The sequence below is a fragment of the Suncus etruscus genome, chromosome 17, assembly GCF_024139225.1.
Source record: "Suncus etruscus isolate mSunEtr1 chromosome 17, mSunEtr1.pri.cur, whole genome shotgun sequence".
Classification (NCBI taxonomy): domain Eukaryota; kingdom Metazoa; phylum Chordata; class Mammalia; order Eulipotyphla; family Soricidae; genus Suncus; species Suncus etruscus.
The window spans coordinates 53,141,809-53,161,127 of NC_064864.1; positions in this window are offsets into that span (position 1 = coordinate 53,141,809).

Sequence of the window (19,319 nt, forward strand, 5' to 3'; positions counted from 1 at the left end):
TCCGTCCAAGGCTAGCGCAGGCAAGGTAGGCACCTTACCTCTTGCGCCACTTCCCGGCCCCTGATAATATTCTTTATCACAATCAGTCAAGTCAATTTACAATTCATCTTCCATAAGATTCTTGCTGTAATTTTATTAACATGAACAAATGTTTATGATTTTTTTTGTGGGGTAGATAAACTATCATCAGTATTCAGGGTGCCCAGGGCCTTTCCTAGGATCTCTTAGCCAGCACACTGGTATTTCAATGTTATAGCCCAAGAATACAGTTCTACTCTGTTCTTGCACTGCCAGTCATTTTCTGGGCCACCTAGCCATGCTCAAGGAGTCTCCATAACTGCACTGGTGATATTGTGTGCCCAGGTTAATGTGGGAGGCCCACATGTAAAACATGTATCTAAACCCCCTATATTACCTCTCAGGCAGCTATGTTACTTTGTGAGGGGAGAGGGTAAAGCCACAATAGGTATGCTCAGGGCTTACCCCTGACTCTGTGCTCAGAGATCACTCCTAGCAGTTTAGGGGAACCCTATGTGGTGCCAGGATATAAACCCTGATTATTCTTGTTCTAGGCAAACACTCTAGTCTCTAAGCTGCCCTTCTTCTAGGTGTAACTACTAGTACATCTTCTAAGTACTAGTTTAGTAGTCCTTGGCATTTATCAAGATAAAATTTAACTTCTTAGGTTGTATTACTCAGGGTTTGTTTGCTCATATTTAATAATAATAAATATAATACCTAGCCAGGGCCAAACTAATAGACACTGTGAAGTGAAAAAAAAAATGGTCCATTTCAATCGTTCAGGCTCCTTTGTTCATTTTGTATTTCTTATTGTCAGGTCAAGAGTTGAGAAGTACTGCAGATGAATGGTTGAGGAATTGCATAGTACAGTTGGCTTTTCCAACCAGAGTTTAGAAGTTAAAATCTTTATGCAAAATATGACTTCTCCCCTTTGCTTAATAATATAGTGTGTGTGTGTGTGTGCGTGTGCTCATGTGTCTGTAGAGTATATTTTTATTTAACATTACAGAAGTAATTAGAAATTTTTTTAAATTTATCTATGTTATTTATCTATGCATAAATTTAAGAATAGGATTTAGTTTCTGTCTTTCACCATTCAAATTTTTATTCATTGCCTTTGTAAAGTTTATTTTAGGAGGGCTCTAATGACACTAATTCCCTAGTGTTTTACCTACTATGGTTAATATGTTACTGGTGGGTAGCTATATAAATATCAGGATCCCAGTTGTATTTTATTTTGTTATTAGGGTTGATATTTTATTGTAATTATGTAATTCTATCATAATTAGAATAAAACATTTCATTTTTATTTTACTTTTTAAAATTTAACTGGAAATCATTGGGGCCAGAGCGGTAGCCCAAGCCATAAGGTAGCTCAAGCCATAAGTCGTCTGTCTACCTAGAGTGCACAAGCCTAGGACAGACCACGGTTCAATCCCCCGGTGTCCCATATGGTTCCCTAAGCCAGAAGCAATTTCTGAGTACATAACAAGGAGTAACTCCTGAACATCACTGGGTGTGGCCCCAAAACAAAAACAAACAAACAAACAAAAAACACAAAATGTTAACTAGTTAACTGGAATAAATCTAACTCTTGGTTATACTAATTGTTGGTTATTCTTATGCAGAGAGGGATAGTAAGAGAGGACTAGGAATGCTAGTGAAGGCAGATTGCATGGGGCAAATTATCTTATTTATTTAAACATCTTGATTAAAATATGATTGTTATTAGGTTTCAGTCATGTAAAGAACACCCCCCATCACCAGTGCAACATTCCCACCACCAATGTCCCAAAACTCGCTCCATCCCACCCCACCCCTACCTGTACTCTAGACAGGCTTTCCAGTTCCCTCATTCATTCACATGATTATGGAAGTTTTCAGTGTATTTATTTCTATAACTGCACTCACCACTCCTTGTGGTGAGCATCATAAAGTGTTCTGGAAGTTCCAGCCCTCCTCTCATTGTCTCTAAGGATTGCTGCAAAGATGACTTTAATTTTTTTAAAAACCTATAGATGAGTGAGACTATTCTGCATCTCTCTCTCTCCCTCTGACTTATTTCACTCAGCATGATAGATTCCATGTACATCCATATATAGGAAAATTTCAAGACTTCATCTCTCCTGACGGCTGCATAATATTCCATTGTATATATATGTACTACAGATTCTTTAGCCACTCATCTGTTGAAGGGCATCTTGGTTGTTTTCAGAGCCTGGCTATTGTGAATAGTTCTGCAATAAATATAGGTGTGAGAAGGTTTTTTTTTTTTTTTTTTTTTTTTTTTTTTTTTGCATTCTTGTGTTCCTAAGGTATATCCCTAGGACTGGAATAACTGGGTCGAATGGGAGCTCAATTTCCAGTTTTTGGAAGATTCTCCATATTGCTTTCCATAGAGGTTGGACTAAACAGAATTCCCACCAGCAGTGGATAAGAGTTCCTTTCTCTCCACATAACTACCAGCACTGATTGTTTTCATTCATTGTGATGTGTGCCAATCTTTGTGGTGTGGTTTTGATATGCATCTCCCTGATGATCAGTGATGAGGAACATTACTTAATGTGCCTTTTGGCCATTTGTATTTCTTTTTTATCAAAGTGTCTGTTCATTTCTTCTCCCCATTTATTTCTGGGATTAGACGTTTTTTTCTTGTAAAGTTCTGTCAGTGCCTTGTATATTTTGGATATTAGTCCCTTATCTCATGGGTATTGGGTGAATACTTTCTCCCACATGGTGGGTGGCTCTTGTATCCTGAGTACTATTTCTTTTAAGGTGCAGAAGCTTCTAAGCTTAATGTATTCATATCTGTTTATCTCTGCTTCCACTTGTTTGGAAAGTGAGTTTCCTCCTTGAGATACGTTTAGTCTAAATGTCATGGAGTGTCTTACCAATGTGTTCTTCTATATACCTTATTTTATCAGGTCTGATATCAAGGTCTTTAATTCATTTGGATTTTACCTTTGTACATGATGTAAACTCGGGGGTTTATTTTCGTTTTTTTGCAAGTGGCTAACCAATTCTGCCAGCACCACTTGTTGAAGAGGTTTTCCCTGCTCCACTCATGATTTCTTGATCTTTTGTCAAGATTAGGTGATTGTATGTCTGGGGAACATTGTCTGAGAAATCAAACCTATTCCACTGATCTGAGGGTCTGAATTTATTCCAATACCATGCTGTTTTGATAACTATTGCTTTGTAGTACAGTTTAAAGTTGGGGAAAATAATGCCTCCTATATTCCTTTTCCCTAGAAGTGCTTTAGCTATTTGAGGGTATTTATTGTTCCAGATAAACTTCATGAATGTTTGATCCACTTCTTTGAAGAATGTCATGGGTATATTTAGAGGGATCACATTAAATCTGTACAATGCTTTGGGTAGTATTGCCATTTTAATGATGTTAATCCTGCCAATCCATGAGCAGGGTATGTGTTTCCATTTCCGTATGACCTCTCTTATTTCTTGGAGCAGGGCTTTATAGTTTTCCTTGTATAGGTCCTTCATGTCTTTGGTCAAGTTGACTCCAAGATATTTGAGTTTGTGTGGCACTAATATATATTGGATTGCCTTCTTGACGTCCATCTCATCCCTATCATTATTGGGGTATAAAAGGCCATTGATTTCTGTGTGTTAATTTTGTAGCCTGCCACTTTGCTATATGAGTTTATTGTTTCTAGAAGATTTTTGGTAGAGTCTTTAGGGTTTTCTATGTAAAGTATCATGTCATCTGCAAACAATGAGAGCTTGACTTCTTCCTTTCCAGTCTGGATTCCCTTGATATCCTTTTCTTGCCTGATCACTATAGCAAGCAATTCAAGTACTATGTTGAAGAGGAGTGGTAAGAGTGGACAGCCATGTCTTGTACCAGAATTTAGAGGAAAGTCTTTGTTTTCCTCCATTGAGGATAATATTTGCCTTTGGCTGTGGTAGATGGCTTTAACTAGATTGAGAAAGGTTCCTTTCATTCCCATCTTGCTGAGAATTATTATCATGAATGGGTGTTGGACCTTATTAAATGCTTTCTCTGCATCTATTGATATGATCATGTGATTTTTATTTTTCTTGTTGTTGATGTTGTGTATGATGTTGATAAATTTACGGATGTTAAAACATTCTTGCATTTCTGGGATGAAACATACTTTGTAGTGTATGATCTTCTTGATGATTCTTTGGATCCTATTTTCCAGGATTTTGTTGAAGACCATTGCATCTTCATTCATCAGGAATATTGGTCTGTAATTTTCTTTTTTGGCAGCATCTCTGTCTGGTTTTGGTATCAAGGCGATGTTGGCTTCATATAAGCTGTTTGGGAGTGTTCCCTTTTTTTCATTTTCAAGGAAGAGCCTGGCTAGGATTGGTAGTAGCTCCTCTTGAAAGGTTGGAAAGAATTCATTAGTAAATCCATCAGGGCCTGGGCTTTTGTTTTTGGCCAGATGTTTGATTACAGTTTCATTTTCTCAATAGTGATGGGGGTGTTTAGATATGCTACATCCTCCTTACTTAATTGTGGAAGGTTATAAGTGTCCAATAATTTATCCATTTCTTCTAGGTTCTTATGTTTAGTAGCATAAAGTTTCTCAAAGTAGTCTCTGATTACCCGTTGGATCTCTGCAATATCTGTCGAGATCTCCCACTTTTTATTTCTAATACGGGTTATCAGGTTTCTCTCTCTCTTTCTTTGTGAGTTTTGCCAATGGTCTATCAATCTTGTTCATTTTTTCAAAGAACCAACTTCTGCTTTTGCTGATCTTTTGGATTGTTTATTGGTTTTCCACTTCGTTGATTTCTGCTCTCAGCTTTGTTATTTCCTTCTGTCTCCCTATTTTTGGGTCCTATTGTTGAGCATTTTCTAATTCTATGAGCTGCGTCATTAACCTATTCAGGTAGGCCCCTTCTTCTTTTCTGATGTGTGCTTGCAAAGCTATAAATTTTTCTCTCAGGACCACTTTTGCTGTGTCCCATAGATTCTGCAGTTTGGTTCTTCATTATCATTTGTTTCCAGGAAAGTTTTGATTTCCTCCTTGATTTTATCTTACAGCCACTGGTTGTTCAGTAGCAGGCTGTTTAATTTCCAATTGTTAAAGTTTTTCTTCTGTGTGCCTATGTAGTTCACATCTAATTTCAGAGCCTTGTGGTTAGAAAAGGTAGCCTGCAATATTTTTATCCTCTTGATTTTATGGAGGTATGTTTTATGTGTCAGCATGTAGTCTATCCTGGAGAATGACCCATGTACATTGGAGAAAAATGTGTATCTAGGTTTTTTGGGGTGGAGTGTCCTATATATATCTACTAGTCCTCTTTCTCCCATTACTCTTTTCAGGGCTAGTATGTTTGTTGGGTTTCAGTCTGGTTGACCTATCAAGTGTTGACAGGGCTGTGTTGAGGTCTCCCACAATTATTGTATTATTATTGATGTCTTCTTTCAGATTTGTCAGTAATTGTATTAGATAATTTTCTGGTCTCTCATTGTGTGCATATATGTTTACTAGTCTGATTTCTTCCTGTTGCACATATCCCTTGATTAGTACATAGTGTCCATTTAGTCCCTTACCACTTTTCTGAGTATAAAGTTGGTGTCATCAGATATTAATATGGCCACCCCAGCATTTTTAAGGTTGTTGTTTGATTGGATTATTTTCCTTCAGCTTTTGACTTTAAGTTTATGTTTGTTCTGACTATTCAGGTGTGTTTCTTGTAGGCAGCAGAAGGTTGGATTCATCTTTTTGACCCATTTTGCCACTCTGTGTCTTTTAATTGGTGAATTTAGTGCATTGACATTGAGGGAGATAATTGTTATAGGATTTAATGTCATATTTGTAGATAAGTTTGCTGTGTTTGTTGGTATCTCTTATCTTAAAGTAGACCTGTCAGTTTTTCCTTAAAGCTGGTTTTTCATCTGTGAAGTTTCTGAACTGTTGTTTATCTATGAAGCTATGTAGCCTTCCTTCAAACCTGAACGTGAGTCGGGCTGGTTGCACTATTCTCGGTGAGGCATTGATTTTATTCAGTCTTGTCACAATATCCAACCACTGTCTTCTGGCCTTGAGAGTTCCTTGTGACATGTCTGCTGTAAGTCTTAGGGATGCTCCTTTGAATGTAATTTCCCTTTTTGATCTTGCTGCTTTCAGTATTCTATCTCTATCTGTGGGATTTGTCATCGCCACAAGAATGTGTCTTGGGGTGTTTTTCTTTGGGTCTCTTTTAGCTGGTACTCTTCAGGTGTACAAGATTTGATTGCATGTAGTCTTTAACTCTGGGAGTATCTCTTTGTTGATGTCTTTGACAGTTGATTCTTCCTAGAGACCTTCTATCTGGGCCTCTGGGACTCCAATGATTCTTATGTTGTTTATCATATGTTGTTTATCAAAGACTTCTATTTTCATTTGTTCACATTCCTTGAGTACTTTTTCCATTGCCTGATCGTTTGTCTTAAGGTTCTTTTCCAATTTCTTCTGTGTGTTCTTTTGAGTTTTTCTGCATCTCGTCTTCTAGCCCACTGATATTGTCCTCAGCTGCTGTTACCTGCTGGCGAGGCCATCCACTGAGGTTTTTGTTGAGCTACAGTGTTTTTCCTATCTGTTATTTCAGTTTGGAGTTTTCTTATTTCTTTCTTTGTGTTCTGTTCAGATCAATCTATGCTTTCTTTGAGTTCTACAAACATCTTCCATATTTCTATTTTAAGCTCCTTATCCAAGAGGTTAATCAGATGGTTGGAATTTTTTAGGTCATGAGTGCTATTGTCTTCATTTTCTGTGCATAATGTTTGCCTGCAAGGTTTCCCCATTGTCATGCTTGTAGTGTGATTTTTTTCTGCATGTTGTGGTGGGGTTCATTGGTTAGAAAGAGTGCGCAGCCGCAAAGCAGAGTGGCAGTGCTCTTCTGGAGCCTCTGGGAGAGCTATTTTTCTGGGCCCTTTTCGGGCCACTCCCAAGAGGTTCAGTAGACAGCATAGTGGAAAAACACACACACTCAACACTCATAGTTTCTCACAGTCAGGAACCACTGGGCAGGTGTAGATATTCCCAGCCTGAAGCCACAAACAGGGGACTTGGCTTTCTGCAGAATACCTCGGATAGCCGGTTTCATGGTTGGACATGGTTCCTTGGCATTTTGGCTCTTGGATGAGCCTCTGGGAGAGCTATTTTTCTGGGCCCTTTTCTGCCCACTCTCAAGAGGTTCAGGAGACAGGACAGTTAAAAAACAAGCACATGCAACACTTACAATTTTTCACAGTTGGGAACCACTGGGCGGGTGTAGATATTCCCAGCCTGATGTCACAAACAGGGGACTTACCTTTCTGCAGAATACTGCGGATAGCCGGTTTCGTGGTGGGACACAGTTCCTTGGAGTTCCCACCCTTGGATGAGCCTCTGGGAGAGCTATTTTTCTGGTCCCTTTTTGGCCCACTCCCAAGAGGTTCAGGAGACAGAACAGTGGGAAAAAAATGCACAGGTAACACTTACAGTTTCTCACCATGGGGCAAATTTTAAACTTGAAATATACCATCACTTGAATTTCAGCTGGTCTTAAAATGATAAAAATTTTAACAATCCTTTTTTTTTTTTTTTTTTTTTGGGCCACAGCTGGCAGCCCTTAGGGATTACTTCTGGTTCTGCATTCAGGGATCATTCCTGGTGGTGCTTAGGAGACCATATGAAATGCCAGGGTTTAAACCCAAGTAGGGCAAACTCCCTACCTGCTGGCTATTACTCTCATTCACATTTTAAGAGTGCTTAAAAAATCTTTTAAGTAAGTATTTTAATTTTAAATTGTGCTGCATGTATGAATATGCAAGTACAACTAATTGTGAATGATACTTGCTGGGCTCTGGAAGAAATTTGTTTAAGGGGCTGGAAATTAGCACAGTGATAGGGCATTTTCCTTGCACGTGGCCAACACAGTATAGCCCCTGGTTAGATTCCAGGCATTTCATATGGTTCCCTGAACCTGCCAGGAGCGATCTCTGAGTGCGGAGCCAGGAGTAATTCCTGAGCACATCCTAGTATGACTCAAAATATAAAAACAACAACAAAAAATTAGGTGGAGTAGTTGAGATACAAAAATAATTATTTTAAATGTTTTTATTGCATAAGAAAAATAACAATATTAGAAAATATCATAGCAGCAGCCACCCTGTACTGCATTTCCGTAGAAAAGCTATTCTGATTTAAGATAAGAGCTATGGTGGGAGGAAGGTGGGATGAGGCAAGGAAAGGAAATATTGATGGAGGGAAGTTGACAGTAGTGGTGGGATTGGTGTTGAAATGTTGTATATCTAAAACTCAACTATGAATAACTGTATAATACAAAATGTTTTAAATATTTTTAAATAGTTAAGAGTTACTGGCATTTTCTATTTTTAAAAGTTAATTTGTCATTAGAGAATGTGTTCCTTTTAAATCTTACCCATTGCTGATGGGTTGAGATACATTATTTTCTTCATCACAGTTTTCATTTTTATTGACTTTGGGGATAAAATGTAACTTTCATAACATAATAGATATGAATTATTTAAAATATAGTGACTTCAGAGATAGCTATTTGAAAAATACCTTTTAGAGAGCCTCGAAGAATTAGAGTTCTTTATTCTTTAAAAAAATAATCAAAAATCAAAACTTCCTTTATAAATTTGCAGACTTTCACAACCTCTCTTAGAGAAGACCTAGTATCAGAAGAACAGCTCGTTATATTACATATATTACTATATTATTAATGTAATTTATTCATAATATTACATTTAAAGGTAATAAGATATTGATGTATAATTGTTAAATATAATCCTATTATTTTGGGGGTCAGATATGTCTAACATATCTAGCATAATACTAAAAGATATTTTTTGTTTGTTTGTTTGTTTTTTGGGGTTATACCTGGAAGCGCTAAAGGATTAATCCTGGCTTTGTGTTCAGAAATTGCTCCTGCAGGCTCGTGAGACCATATAGGATGCTAGGATTTGAACCACCATCCCTTCTGGATAGGCTGCATGCAAAGCAAACCCCTACAGTTGTGCTATCTCTTCGGTCCCAATATATTTCTTTATTTAAGTAGATAAAAGAATTATACCTTGAATGGTTTTATAACAATAATACAAAATACATATTTTTGTTTGTACTTTAAAAAGGCTATGATAAAAAAGAATAATATCATACTCTCTCAAAGGCCAAACAGTCTTTTAATAAGTATGTGGAAGTAACATATATTTTTATCATCATAAAAAAATAATGCATCTTTGTTCTGAAGATATTCAATTAGAAATAGTCAACATACAAACATTAGAAATCAAACAGAAGAATAAAGAACATATGTCAGAGCTCAGGGCATAGCATATAAGTTGAGTAAAAGCCATAGGACTCACATCTTGGAGTTCTTCCCTTGAAGGAGATTGTATTGATCTGTTCTCACCTGACTAAACTGACTTTCAAAAAACAAAGTCAATGTTTATACAAATAAAATATTGTCCAAAGCAACGGGGAGAAAATGTTTCCTTGTATCCCTAGTTTTTTTATACTTTAAAATCAATAAACAATATATATGTATATATAAATACAAATATGTTTATATTTATATGTAAGTGAAAATAGAAAATTTATTTTTCAATTTAAAAGGTTGACTGAAGGGCTGGAGATAAAAGGCTGGTATTTGATAAGGAAAGGGTATATCAGTCATTATGATAAAAGAAATATTGCCATTTGTACCAGCATAGATGAACCTAAAGTGTATTACTCTGAGCTTCATAAACTAGCAAATAAAACTACTACTTTCTATTTTACTTTCATAGGAACCTAAGAACAAACTATAGTAGAATGGTAGTTTGTAGAGATAGGGGTGAAGAGGGGACTAAGGGTCAAATGGTAAAAAAAATTAATTCTAAGATGAAGTCAAGACATCTAATGTTTTACATACTGATCTAAATGAATAATTCTGTTCTGTATTTGAAAAAAATTGTATATTTTTGGCTGCATTCAGAAATGCTCAAGAATTCTCCTGCTTCTTTACCTAAGGATTATTTCTGGCTGTGCCCCAGGATTATATTGGATAACAGGGATCAAACCAGGTAGCCTCATGCAAGCATCCTATCTGCTGTGCTATTGTTTCAGCTCCTATGCTTGACAATTCTTAAAGCAATAAACTTAATTGTTTTAACATGCAGACACACACACAAATAGCACTTTGAGGTGATGGGTATTAATTAACTTCATTTTGGTAATGATTTCACAGTCTCATAATCATGTTGTATAGCTTTTAAATATATTCAAATTTTATTTTTAATTGTACTTTATTTAACTTGGGAAAAGTCACTCTAGAAAATAATTAATACCTTAGAAAAAAACTAGCAAACAATCTTTGTAATTTTGTTTTAAAATCTGGAAATACATAGTATAAATTAATAACAGTTATTACTTGTGAGTGATTATATCTGAATATAATTTTTCTTTGCTTATATTGTATTGCAATGCATTATAATTTTTCTCACTCACAACAATATGAAGAATTAACTTAGTCAACAAAAACGATTAAATGGAGACTTATATGAATCCCATTTCCACAAACATTGAAAAAACATATTAGCTGGTACATGATAGACTAGTAAGCAACTAAAATTATCTATGAGTAAATTTTAAAAATATCTAAATGCTTTTGATAAGATAAAGAGTAAAATTAAAGCTTTAAAGAACATAAATTATTGTGGTTCTTCCCAATAGTACTATAGTACTATATACTGTATCATTTTAGCATTATTATAACATGTAATGGGAAAAATAATTTGAAAAATTATGTCTAAATGATTCCAACATCTGTAGGTTATTTCAGCCTTCACTTCTGAATATTACCAGTAAGAAAATTAATTATGTGCTATAATTTACAGAAAATAGATCTCCCTCTTGCTCACACATATCTGGGTATCTGGGTATGACTAATAGAGTAGAAGTTATTTTCTCTTATTAAAGAGCACTTTTATCATTGCTTCTAGGTTCCTGTTAAAAAACTTACATGGTGACAATAAAATAAATACTAGTAATAAGATCTGGCTCTGTACAGTTTTTAGATGAATGTACTGAAAAGTTGTATACAGAATGTTGAGTTGCTAAAATTGTATTGCAAGGATAATAAATTTCTGTAAAGAATTATTATTTGGGAGGTGCATCAATAGCACAACTATAGGGCATTTGCCTTGCATGCAGATGACCCAGGATGGACCTTGGTTTGATCCTCAGCAATTCATATGGTCCCCCAAGCCAGGAGCAATTTATGGGCACATAGCCAGGAGTAACCCCTGAGAGTCACCAGGTGTGCCCCCCAAAAACAAAAAATAGATTTATTATTTTTGTAACCAGTATAGGCAATGTTTATTGTTCTTTAATACCATAGGAACACAAGAAAATAGTAAAAATAGATGAGCAGAAGAAAATAGATTATTAAACATATTTTTAGAGTTCATACTTTGTATTTAATTTACACCTTAGAGTTGATACTTTGGGTAATAATATGCATGACATCATTTTTCAAAATTACTCACTTTGTAGCTTTGTTATTGTTTTAATAAGTAAATATATGATTTTACCAGGGCAACAAATTTATAAATAGAGCAATACATTGCTCACATATATTCACAAAAAGAATATTCCAGTTGGAATTACAAGATGATTTATTCAATCCAGTGAAGCTTAAATCATACCTGTGGATGAAGCTGTGACATCAAATAGTTATATATGTCACAGTTTCAGAGGTGAAAAGCTGAAAACTTTAGTACAATTCCCAATGGCAAAAATCTGGAAGTAATGTATGTCAAAAACAAATGACTAGATAAAGCAACTATAGTTCATGTATGCTACGGAATTTGGCTTTCAGAAAAGATGAAGACATGAAATGTGTTGCTATTGGATGCATCTGGAGAATGTTATGCTGAGTTATCATAAGAAGGACAGACACAAAATTATCTCTGTCCTATGCAGAATAAAAAACAGCAAAGTAGAGAATACCTAATGCCCTAACGCTTACTACTATAAGCCCTAAAGCTTACTACTATAGAGGAGGTTTTGAGTGCTTTCACCAGGATAATAGTGAGTGGAGAGGGTGGTGTTCAACTATTTATACATGAAACCCTGCATCAGCACCTTTGTAAACCACTGTGCCTAAAATATATGTTTGTTTTGATGCTTGTTTAGAAGAATAACAATGTTTGCAAGTTTTGCTTTGCTTAAGTCCTACTATTAATTAACAATTTAGAAAAACATAGTTGTTTCCAATCCACAGATGCTATGATAAACTGCCATTCAATTTGTAGCTCACATTAGATATTCTCCATTGCTATAATGCCAGGAAGAACTGATCCTAGCCAATCTCTAGAGTTGTCCATTAATGTTCTGAAAGTTCAACCCTTGGATTAGAGACCTTGATTTTCAAGCAAAAAGTTGCTCTGGTAAAATGTAACAGCATTTACATCTAAGAGTGGAAGTGAATATAGGGCTGAACTGATCAGGTGATGAGTTGAGAAAACAGAGATTACTGTTTCTAAGCAAAATTGGGAGATTTAATGTATTTATTTACAATAACATACATGGGTTAAAGTGATAGTACACTGGGTTTAAGCATTTGCCTTGCACGCATTCAAGCCAGGATCAGTCCCCATATCCCATATGCTTCCCTGAGCCCACCAGGAGTGATCTCTGAGCACTGCCAGGAGTATACTTAAGTACTGCTAATTGTGGCCCTGAAACAAAACAAAAAAATTGCAATAACAAGAGAGGTGAAAGTTTGGCAGCTTTATAAATAAAGTTTTTAAGTAGAATTATTCAGAACAGGAAAAAAGCAGGTTTTAGGAGATAATGAATTCTTAGGTTTATCCTATATTCCTGTTGGCAATGGTAGAAAAGACATTTTTATCAACAGTTGAATTGCTAGATAAGAAGCTACAAATATTTCCTATGTATCTTCCTAGAGCTCAGTTTGTGTTAGGTTAATGAATTTGTATTTTATTTTTTATTATAGTAATGATAATGCATGAGAAAATGAACTTAAATACTACTTCAAAATTAAAATAATCTTAGAAGATTATTGCACAAAATGTATAAGAGAAAAAATGAGAAAACAACATTGAGGCAACTAAGATTTTTTACATGGGGCAGGAGATAGCATGAAGGTAAGGCATTTGCCTTTCATGCAGAAGGAAGGTGGTTTGAATCCTGGCATCCCATATGGTCCCCAGTGCCTGCTAGGGGTGATTTCTGAGCATAGAGCCAGGAGTAACCCCTGAGCACTGCCAGGTGTGACCCAAAAACCAAAAAAAAAGAATTTTTCACACTATGAGAATTTATAAGTACATGGTGGCTTGAATATTATGATGCATATGGAAAATTTTCACATTATCAAAAATCTTTTTCTTTGTTATTTTGTTGAATGGTGACACTGCACACTTGGTGGGGTCCATAATGGGCATTGCACACTTTAGTTGTGATGCTTTAACACAATTAAATGAAAGAAATGAAAGATCATCTTGCTTTTGCTGCTTCATCAGGAGAAAAAAAATGCAGTGCCATCTGGATTGCAATTTTGAACTTCCAGGAATTGAACTCATAGCTTTCTGTGTAAAAATATAGTATGCCAGTGATTTATTCTTTTTGGATGAATATTTATCTCTGAATACAACTATTTTTGAAATGCATAGAAGGTTTAGTTTGCTGTATGTAGAGAAAGAATCTAATTTATTGATTCTTTAATTAATTGTATGAGCAAACATTGTTCAGCGTCACATCGCCACTGCTTCTTTCACATTTCCAAAACTTGCATTCACATTTTCAGATCTGCTTGATGAGCACCACGGAAGGACAGGAAATATACATAATTCTCTAAATCTTGCACCACTTAGAGCTGCTGCCTGAACAGTAATGCTCTAAAACAGTGTAAATTAGTGAATATGACTACAGTCAAAGGTAATGCTGAAGTCCAGGAATATCCTAATAACCACAATCATGTGTTGTTTAAATCTTTTAGCATTGCCTTTTATTTGACTGTCACCCCTAAAATCGATGAAGCTGCTACCGACCACACATTTGGCAGTTTTCAGATTGAACTATTGTTCCTTTGATTTTGCAAAATGCAAAATTTACTTGCTAAACATGGGAACAAAGGGAAGTAAATAGAAGGAAGGGAGGTTGGCCTCACAGTCTGCCTCTTCACTGTATAAGAGTATTAAACTGAGTGAAATCCTGTGTAGATGACATTTCATCTTGTTGTGTCTCTTAATGTGAAGGATGTACCAAAATAATTTCCTTTCCTCTGAGGAAAGTCTGGTTTCATTTACACAGTGACTTAAAAAACAAAACTTGCCATTCTTGTTTGTTTGGCAATAGATATTACATAAAATAAACATATTATAATCTTGTAAAACATAAAGAATGAAAGGATTCTTGGTGATACAAGTGTCTCTGACATTGATAAATTCCATTTATACTGGGGTCTGCTCATCAGCACAGTCTGCATTCAATCTGAAAATATCCCCCGACTAAGAATGTGTGATCTTAAGTAACAGCAACAACAGGAAAAATAAAACACAAGGAGTTAGAAAAAAGACCGCATAAATAAAGGGAAAAATCCTTTATTCCCATTTTACAAAGAAATCAATATTTTTATTCTATACAGGACCCTATAAATGACATAGCTGCTTCTAACCTAAGGCTATCATACCCAGCAATAAATAAATAACATGTGCTTCTTGATATTTCTGGCAAGCTAAAGCCTATTTCAATTGCTGTCTCTCCTCTGAGGTCAGGGGCTTTGTGTCCAGCTGCCTTGTCAAATTTTTGACATGTTCTGTCTTGTTCAGAGAAAGACCACCTGCTTTGTGATATCGTCTGATTTGATGTAGAACCACAGTACCCTGCTGCTGCCTCCAAGGAATTTGTAGTACTGGAGAGAAGAGATTTTTATGTGTCAAAATTGAAGGGGAAAGTAAAAAGAATAAGAAAGTTTCAATAAATGTAACAGGAAAAAAGGATAAGTCTTAGAATAAAAGCAGATAAATAAAACTCATGCTCTCTAGAAGTACAGTACACACTGGTCTATTTGCTATTCCTAATCTTCAGTTTATTACTCTAGAAAATAAGCATAATCAAGACAAGACAGCAGAGAGTATTTAGTATAACAAAAAGCTTTATTCAAGCCTACACTTCAATTTTTCCAAATCAAAGTACTCTTGGCACAAGGGCTGAGTATCTCTGATCTAGGGACACCAAGGATTCACTTCCAATGAGATTTTCTAGAATGTGTCAATTCCAATAATATTTTTTAGATGCTTAAAGATTCTAAAGTAGGAGGTTCAGTCAATGAAGATTTTATTTATTTTTTAAAATATATAAAATCTTTATTTAAGCACCATGATTACAAGCATTATTGTAGTTGGGTATCAGTCATAAACAGAATATCCTCCTTCACCAGTGCAGCATTCCCACCACCAATTCCCCCACAACTCCCCCATCCCTGTATTCCAGACAGGCATTCTACTTCTCTCATTCTTTAACAATGTCATGCTAATTGTTAGTGTATTTATTTCCTTAACAGCATCACCACTCTTTGTGTCGAGCCCAAACTTAATTCTATCGCAAGGTGAAGAAGGCTAAACCAAAATATAATGGTCATAGCTACATAGTATAATATTATTAATGATAATGCTTGAAACAGTAGAAATAATAGAACTAGGTTTTGGAGAGAAGAAAACATGGGTTGTAGTATAGTTAATATATAAAGAAACCTAATTATACTAATAACCAAGGTCAAAATAATTACATGGAAAAATAAAAAATATTGAGTAAAATGGGGTTGGAGCAATGGTGCTAGATGTAAGGTGTCTGCCTTGCAAGTGCTAGCCTAGGACAGACTGCAGTTTGATTCCTCCAGCATCCCATTTGATCCCTCCAAGCCAGGAACAATTTCTGAGCACATAGCCAGGAGTAACACCTGAGGGTCAATGGGTGTGGCCCCAAAACAAAAAAAAATGAGCAAAACATCATCTAATAATATCAATTTAATCATATACAGGCTAATATCCAAACACAATAAGAATAAATATTTGATAGGGCCAGAGCGATACCACAGTAGTAGGGCATTAGCCTTACACACGGCTGACTCAGGTTGGACCTGGGTTCCCAAGCCAAGAGAGATTTCTGACTACATTGCCAGGAGTAACACTTGTGGTCCAAAAACCAAAACACACACACACACACACACACACACACGAATAAATAATGAACTAAAAATAGATTCATATGAACTTTTTTCCCTATAAAATATTATCAAACATATTAAAACTAAAACAATAATTAAAGCAATAATTCCCACACATTTATGTATATATTTTTCCAACTCACTTTCTGATTCAGAAATGCTGGGGCCAGAGGCTATAACAGCAACTTGGGGTTTAATTTAAGCAAGATTGGTGTCAGGATCACATTTACAATCTCAGACTGAAAAACTGAAACATGTCAATGAACATAATGCATGTGATAGGTGAGGTGTGAAAGGCATTAAAAGATCCTGGAGAAACCCACACATACCTGATACAACAGACCTGAGAGAACAGGTAACCTGACATACATTAAGTAAAATATTCATAGAAACTATAAAAACTATCAAAGCTGTCAAATCAAGTAATGGACCTCTATGATAAGTATGTTAAACATTTAAAGAATCTAAAGATCTGTAATTCACTAAAATTCATTGTAGATTAAAAAATACATCAGTGGAGAGAAAATGCAAGAACACTTATTCATTCTAATCATAGGAAGATTTAATTAGGCACATGAATAAATAGAAATTAATAGTTGGAACTAAAAATGTCTTTACAACTGTGAAACTGATCTTGGGATAGACCGACATAAGTAACAACTTCCATTGCATCATCCTTCTAATAGCAAAAGAGTAGTGGAAGTAACTATATTGCCAGCAATTGGAAGTTTTGAGCCATTGGAGAGACTCAGGCAGTTCTCTATGGATTTGCAGAGGCTTTTTAAGATGATTAGTCAATGATAGGGCAAAGGTCAGAAGAGAGTGCACATAATGTTGCCAACTGAATACATAAAATATAAACATCATATATGCCTATGACACAAAATATATTTGAAGTACAACCCACAAAACTGTGCTAATAGCTGAGGTGCCTGTAATAAGGGGTCAGGAGTAGGCTGGAAACTATTGATTAAAAGTTCTTTATACTTCTGAATTCCATTCCATCTATGCATTATTAACTTTGAGATAAATCTTAGTTTAAACATGTTTGATAGTCAAATTTAAATAATATAACATTAACAATGTGGGAAAGGAGATTTCTAAGCAGTCCCTGGGCACTCTTGATATAATCAACAGGGCTGTTTTTTCTGTGTATCTTCAATTTTTGTCCTTTTTATCCCTCTCCTTATGATAATTGAACATGCTGATTTTTATGTCTATAATGCTATACTCCATAGTTTTCATCTATTGAACTGTATATTCTTATTGAAGATTCCTTAATATTCTGGACAAACTTTATATCCAAGCTTATTCAAGACAAACTCCAGTTTTCCATAGTTAGAGAGGTTATTCAACTACTTAGCATTATGGATGGGTTAAAACTAGAAAAACTATTGTTGAAACTGTACTTTAAGGAAAGCTAGTTCCTTGACAATATATTGTTTTACACCTCTAAATCTATTCAATGCATGCCTGATAGTATTAAGTTGATTTTTCATGCACACAAATCTTAGTTTTCAAACACAGACACTGTGACTACTGAGATGTTATATTTCCTGCATAGACTTTGGGGCTTAGCATAAAACTAGATAGCTCTAGGTTAAATGATTCTGAGCATAAGCAAACATTTGAACAGTAGATAGACTGTGATAGAAATCAACCAGTCCAGCAGTGACACTGGTGGAGAGAATTCAATACTAACTATAACTCTTTGCTGAGTTTAAGAGCATAACCTGCCTTTAATGAGTTGTTTGTGAGATTGAAGTGGTGTTAAGAAAAAATGACAGGCGGAACTCAAAACTATAATGAAGGATTTTTTAACTATGTTCCAAATCCATGCCAGAGAAATTAAACTACAGAAAATTGCCCAATCGATTGAATTTATATTGTCCATTGGGCCTTCCTTTGGGAATGAGGTCACAAGAAAAGTGTTTTCGATTGTTCTCTAAGTAAATAAGCCACTGGTTGTTATGCATTTTAGACATCTAAGTAGCACTCCAGGGTTCTATAAACATTTAGTAGAGAATGGGATCTGATTTTATGAGCATCCAACTATTATCTTCATTGTGCTTACAGTTCTTTATATACACAATTTCTTTTTTTTTTTTTTTGGTTTTTGGGCCACACCCGGTGACGCTCAGGGGTTACTCCTGGCTATGCGCTCAGAAGTCGTTCCTGGCTTGGGGGACCATATGAGACGCCGGGGGATCGAACCGCGGTCCGTCTCCTAGGCTAGCGCAGGTAAGGCAGGCACCTTACCTCGAGCACCACCGCCCGGCCCCATATACACAATTTCTTAATACACTAGTGATACCTTAGGTTTTACAACCTTTTTAAAAGTAGATGCAATTGTGGTGTTTCCTACAAAACTGGTTATCGTGGTTATCACCACATAATGACAGTCTGCACAACTGAAAGTAGGGATATAGATGAGTTGGATAAAAACTAAATATTGCATTTTTTAACTATGGTATTTTGACAATGTGATCTTTGCACAAAAGTCACTGATACTTAAGCTGATGTTAAATTTGTCATGAAATAACACATAAGAAACATTAACATTTTAGGATCCCATATTGAAAATTGTCAAAAGGGCTATTTCAATAAAGGCTTAAGATGCTATAACATGCACTCCTCTCCAAGTAAATTTTGTGTTTAATTCCATTTTAGAGAAGACATTGGAGAGAATTAGAAAGCCATGTAATATAGCACCATCTAGATTTTGGCATCTAGCATCATCAAACTGACAGTAAAAAATATTGGAAAAGACTTATGAGGTCACTGTGATTCTTCTCTTGGGAGATTTTCTCTTAGAAAATATTTTAAATTTCAATGCATTCCACAAACTTAAATAAAAAGTAACCTTTGTAAAGATTTTAGTATTTGACTTAGTTTGCTGGTAAGGGGAAATTCTATATTTTCATACAATGATGATAAATGACACTTAACAACTACTTCTAGATTATTTACATTCAGCCATTTTAATCCCTAACATATAAAATAAGTAATATCAATTATTATGGTCATATAGCTCATAAAACACATAATCATTATTAACTTTATTTTACCATTTTCTT